Here is a 5,845-nt window from a genome sequence, read left to right as displayed (position 1 = left end):
AGGTGGAGGTAGAGGTGTTAGAGGTGGAGGTCAGGCCGCTAGAGGTGGAGTCCAGCCAGCAGCAGGCTGTCCTAGAGATGTAGTTTAGGGTGGTGAGGCCCAGCCCAGGTGTTATGCTCTTCCAGCCGGGCCCAAGGCTGAGGCTTTTGATACAATTATCACAGGTACTGTTTTGGTTTGTAGTAGAGATGCTTCAGTTCTATTTGATCCAAGATCTACATACTCCTATGTGTCATCTTATTTTGCACCATATCTGGTCATGCCTAGTGATTCTTTGAGTGCTCTTGTATATGTGTCTACACCGGTGGGTGATTCTATTGTGGTAGATCGTGTCCATCGTTCATGTATAGTTGTGATTAGGGGTCTTGATACTCGTGTAGATTTGTTACTTTTGAACATGGTTGATTTTGATATCATATTGGGGATGGACTAGTTATCACCTTACCACGCTATCTTGGACTGTTATGCCAAGACTGTGACCTTAGCCTTGCCGGGATTACCTCGTTTAGAGTGAAGAGGGACTCATGTTCATTCTACCCGTAGTGTTATCTCATATATGAAGGCTCGACGTATGGTAGAGAAGGAGTGTTTGACTTATTTGACATACGTCCGTGATTCTAGTACCGAGGTTCCTTCTATTGATTCTATGCCTGTTGTTCGAGAGTTTCTCGAGGTATTTCCTTCAGACCTATCGGGTATGCCACTCGACAGGTATATTGACTTCTGCATTGATTTGGCTCCGGGCACTCAGCCCATTTCTATTTTGTTGTATCGTATGGCCCCGCCTGAGTTGAAAGAGTTAAAGGAGCAGTTGCAAGACTTTATTGATAAAGGATTCATTAGGCCTAGTGTCTCACCTTGGGGTGCACCGGTGTTGTTTGTTAAGAAGAAGGACGGATCGATAAGGATGTGCATAGATTACCGGCAGTTGAACAAGGTTACAATCAAGAATAAGTATCCGTTGCCGAGGATTGATGATTTGTTTGACCAGCTTCAGGGTGCTAAGGTATTTTCAAAGATTGCCTTGAGATCTGGCTACCAGCAGTTGAGGATTAGGGCATCCGATGTCCCTAAGACAGCTTTCCGCACTTGGTACAGGCATTATGAGTTCTTGGTGATGTCATTTGGGTTGACAAATGCCCCAGCAGCTTTTATGGATTTTGATGAATCTAAAATATTTGCTTATTATATATTATTAATATTCTACTTTAAATAATATACTTAAATTTATAGTTAGTATTTTGCCTCTTTCTAACTATTTTTGCAGAAAAAAAAGATTAAACATAACAGAAGGAAAAGACAAAATACTCGATGAAAGTCTGCTATGGCAAGCACAAGAATTGAGATGACCTTTTGTACAAGTACATGATGCGTTAGTGTATTTAAAGCATCAACCTGATTTGCCGTAGTAGGTTCAGGAATGTCATGGTGTGGGCATTTTGTTAACATTGCTTTTAATCTTTCCCAAGCTTGATATACTGACTCAATGTTAGTCTGCAAGAAATTAGAGATGTCTTGTCTTAACTTTATGGTTTTAGCAGGGGAAAATATTTGTTTAAAAATTTCTAAGTCATTTGATCCCATGTGGTGATGGAACCTTGTGGCAAACTTCACAACCAAGTCTTGGCATCTCCTTTTAAAGAGAAAGGAAATAGCCTTAACTTGATAGCTTCAGGAGGTACTCTATTATACTTAGCTATTTCAACAAGTTTCAAAAAGTCAATTAAATGACTGTGTGGATCTTCACTTGTGTCTCCAGTGAAGATGCAAGACTGTTGAATTGTTTGATTCAGGCCAGTCCTGATTTCAAAATTGTTGGCTGCCACTGGAGGTTTCCTGACACTAGATTCACAGTCGAAGCGGTCAGGTCTAGCATAATCCCTTAGGATTCTGTTTGCTGGCCTTGGTGCTACTTCATCAAACTGATCCTTCACATGGACTGGTGGTTGAATGTCTTCTACTTCTTGATTCTCCATACCTTCACAAGCTATGCTTTGGGAAGATAATGTTTTTCCTTTCCTGCACAATCGAAGAGATTTTTCAATTTTTGGATCGTAACTGGCCAACTTTTTTGTAGAAGAGTAGATCATAAACTACCTAAAATTTTAAAGAGAATAGAAAATAGTAATAAAGTAACACTATTTTCTAAAGCAGTACTAGTAGTCAATAAAATAACTAAAGAAATTTTCAACAACAACAAAAATAGTTGATGAGAAACAAAAGGTATGATAATATATATTAAGTATAAGTAAAGATAGTACTAGTAATAATAGTAATTGAAAATAAAGTTAGAATAGTATTTGTAGATAAACGTACTAGTAATATTGTACTAAATAAACTTAAATAATAATAATAATAATAATAATAATAATAATAATAATAATAATAATAATAATAATAATAATAATAAGAATAATAATAATAATAATAATAATAATAATAATAATAATAATAATAATAGTAATTATAATAATAAATTCTGAATTTAGTAACAAAATATTTAATTTGAAGTAGATGTCTGCCAATCCCCGGCAACGACGCCAAAAATTTGATGAGACCAATGTGCATAGGATTTTTCTGCTCGTACTCAATCAAATTTTAGTATAGTTTATGATATCGTCCCACAGAGATTGGTTAATCTAGGCTATAGACTTTTAATATTTTTACAACTATTTGAGAGAACCAAATTGATGAAAGGTGAGTTTTAAATTTCTGAAAGATTTATAATGTAAAAAGAGTTGGGAATGGTTGAATTCACTTGATAATATAATTACAATAAAATTTCAATTTCTACATGTATTTCTCTAAAGAATAATTGCTTATTGTTAATACAATTATATTTGTTCACTAAGAAAAAAATCAATTAATAGCACTCAGTGAGGTTATGTGATTAATTGAGTTAAAACTAGTGACGATAAAACCGAAATATTTTCTTGCTTGAATTGTGCTAAAAGGTAGTAAATACTTCGTGAGAATATTTTTACTAAAAATCAGTAATCTTGTCCACAACAATTCCTTCGTGAGAATTAAAACTGAGACAAACAAGATTACAGATTTGAAATAAGAGTTTTACAAAAAATTATTCTCACTCTACTATTTTATTCATTGGTTATTATATTTTAATTTTGCTCCGTGAGAATTACAAAATTAATATAAGAATAACTTAAATAAAATATATAGAAGTGATAATAATAATTAGCTAGAAACCATTATTTTAGCACAGTATGAATTATACAATGAAAATTTCATTAAAACTGAAATAATATTATAAAAATATATACCAAGCTTCATCAACTATCCCAAAAAGAGATTACTCCATTATGGAGTATTTAAATCTCACAACAAAAAGGAATTCTAGAATATTTCCAATACTCTTAGAAAATCGAAAAACTAATAAGAATAAAATAAAATAGCTAAAGAAAGAAGTTAAGACCAAAGTTTAGATAAAAGTAGTTCTCCTCCTCCCGCCCCTCTTCTGATGCCAAATTGCATTCTATTTATAGATAAATCTTGCAAGCATTAAATGATTAGACGTGTCCAAGGAATAAGCTTGGACACGTCTGAAGAGTGAGCTTAGATGTGTCCGAGGAGTGAGCTTGGGTGTGTCTGAAGACATGAGCTTGGATACGTCTGAAGACATGAGCTTGGACACGTCCAATATAGGAGCTTGGATATATATGAACTTCAATTATAGGCTTCTGTTTCCCATCTCAATTCGTGTGCTTGCCATAGCAGACTTTCATCGAGTATTTTGTCTTTTCCTTCTGTAATTTTTAATCTTTTTTTCCTGCAAAAATAGTTAGAAAGAGGCAAAATACTAAATATAAATTTAAGTATATTATTTAAAGTATAATATTAATAATATATAATAAGTAAATATTTTAGATTCATCAAATTCCCCCATGCTTAAACCATTGTGCATAGGATTTTTCTGCTCGTACTCAGTCAAATTCTAGTATAGTTTTTGATATCATCCCACAGAGATTGGTTAATCTAGGCTACAGACTTCTAATATTTTTACTACTATTTGAGAGAACCAAATTGATTAAAGGTGAGCTTTAAAATTTGTTAATTAATTAAAGCAAAGCAAACAATTTCTGAAAGATTTATAATGTAAAAAGAGTTGGGAACCGTTGAATTCACTTGATAATATAATTATAATAAAATCTCAATTTCTACATGTATTTCTCTAAATAATAATTTCTTATTGCTAATATAATTATATTTGTACACTAAGAAAAAATTTGACGAGACCAATGTGCCAACAGCACCGTTGCCGGGGATTTGATGAACCGAGTGTTCAGGCCTTACTTGGATTCATTTGTGATAGTCTTCATTGATGACATTTTGATCTATTACTGCATCCGGGAGGAGCATGAGCAACATCTGAGAGTGGTTCTTCAGACTTTGAGAGATAGTCAGTTATATGCTAAGTTTTTGAAGTGTGAGTTCTGGTTGAGTTTGGTTGCTTTATTGGGTCATGTTGTTTCAACAGAGAGTATTCAGGTAGATCCAAAGAAGATAAGAGGCAGTCAAGAACTGGCCTAGACCAACATCAGCTACAGAGATCTGGAGTTTCTTGGGTTTGGCAGGCTATTATCGTCACTTTGTGGAGGGGTTTTCATCTATTGCAGACCCGATGACCAGGTTGACCTAGAAGGGTACCCAGTTCAGGTGGTCGGACGAGTGTGAGGTGAGCTTTCAGAAGCTCAAGACAGCTTTGACTACGGCGCAAGTGTTGGTTTTGCCCACAGGTTCAGGCCATATACAGTTTATTGTGATGCATCTTGTATTGGACTTGGTGCAGTGTTGATGCAGGATGGCAAGGTTATTGCATATGCTTCACGTCAGTTGAAGATTCATGAGAAGAACTATCTAGTTCATTATTTGGAGTTAGCAGCCATTGTTCACGCGTTGAAGATTTGGAGACATTATCTGTATGGCATGGCATGTGAGGTGTTCACGGATCACAAGAGTTTGCAATACTTGTTCAAGCAGAAAGAGCTAAATTTGAGGTAGAGGAGGTCGTTGGAGCAATTGAAGGACTATGATATCACTATCTTATATCATCCGGGAAAGGCCAATATGGTGGCTGATGCTTTGAGTAGGAAATCAGCTAGTATGGGCAGTATCACGTATATTCCAGTCGGTGAGACACCGCTTGCCTTGGATGTTCAGGCTTTAGCCAATCAGTTCATGAGGTTGGATGTTTCTGAGCCCAGCTGTGTGTTAGCTTGCACAGTCACTCGTTCTTCTTTATTGGAGAGTATCCGATATCGGCAGAATGATGACCCTCATCTTTGTGTCCTTAGAGACACGGTGCAACACGGAGGTGCCAAGCAGGTTACCTTAGGAGATGATGGAGTTTTGAGGCTTCAAGGGCGCGTTTGTGTGCCTAATGTAGATGGACTCCGAGAGTTGATTTTAGAGGAGGCCCATAGTTCCCGATACTCTATTCATCCGGGCGCTGCTAAGATGTATTAGGATTTGCGGCAGCATTATTGGTGGAGGAGAATGAAGAAGGATATTGTTGCATATGTGGCTCGATGTTTAAATTGTCGGCAGGTAAAGTACAAGCATTAGAGACCTGGTGGTTTGTTCTAGAAGATTGAGATTCCTGAGTGGAAGTGGGAGCGTATCACTATGGACTTCGTTGTTGGACTTCCACGGACTCAGAGGAAGTTCAATGTAGTGTGGGTTATTGTTGATAGGCTGACTAAGTCAGCACATTCATTCTGGTAGCAGACTCCTATTCTTTCGAGAGGTTAGTTGAGATCTATATCCGGGAGATTGTTCGTCTTCATGGTGTGCCCGTGTCTATCATTTCGGACCAAGGAAAGCAGTT

At 36.4% G+C, this 5,845-nt stretch overlaps 1 non-coding gene across 1 annotated transcript; it reads left to right on the top strand.

The window, feature by feature from the left end:
* Positions 1–1,420: 1,420 nt before the first annotated feature.
* Positions 1,421–1,527, top strand: LOC142165057 (small nucleolar RNA R71). Its single transcript, XR_012696072.1, has one exon. It is a non-coding gene; the product is annotated as a small nucleolar RNA R71 (small nucleolar RNA).
* The last annotated feature ends 4,318 nt before the right edge of the window (positions 1,528–5,845 follow it).

This window comes from Nicotiana tabacum, chromosome 1 (genome assembly GCF_000715075.1).
Source record: "Nicotiana tabacum cultivar K326 chromosome 1, ASM71507v2, whole genome shotgun sequence".
Lineage (NCBI taxonomy): Eukaryota > Viridiplantae > Streptophyta > Magnoliopsida > Solanales > Solanaceae > Nicotiana > Nicotiana tabacum.
The sequence above is the reverse complement of the archived record's forward strand: the minus strand, read 5'-3'. Positions and strand labels throughout refer to the sequence as shown.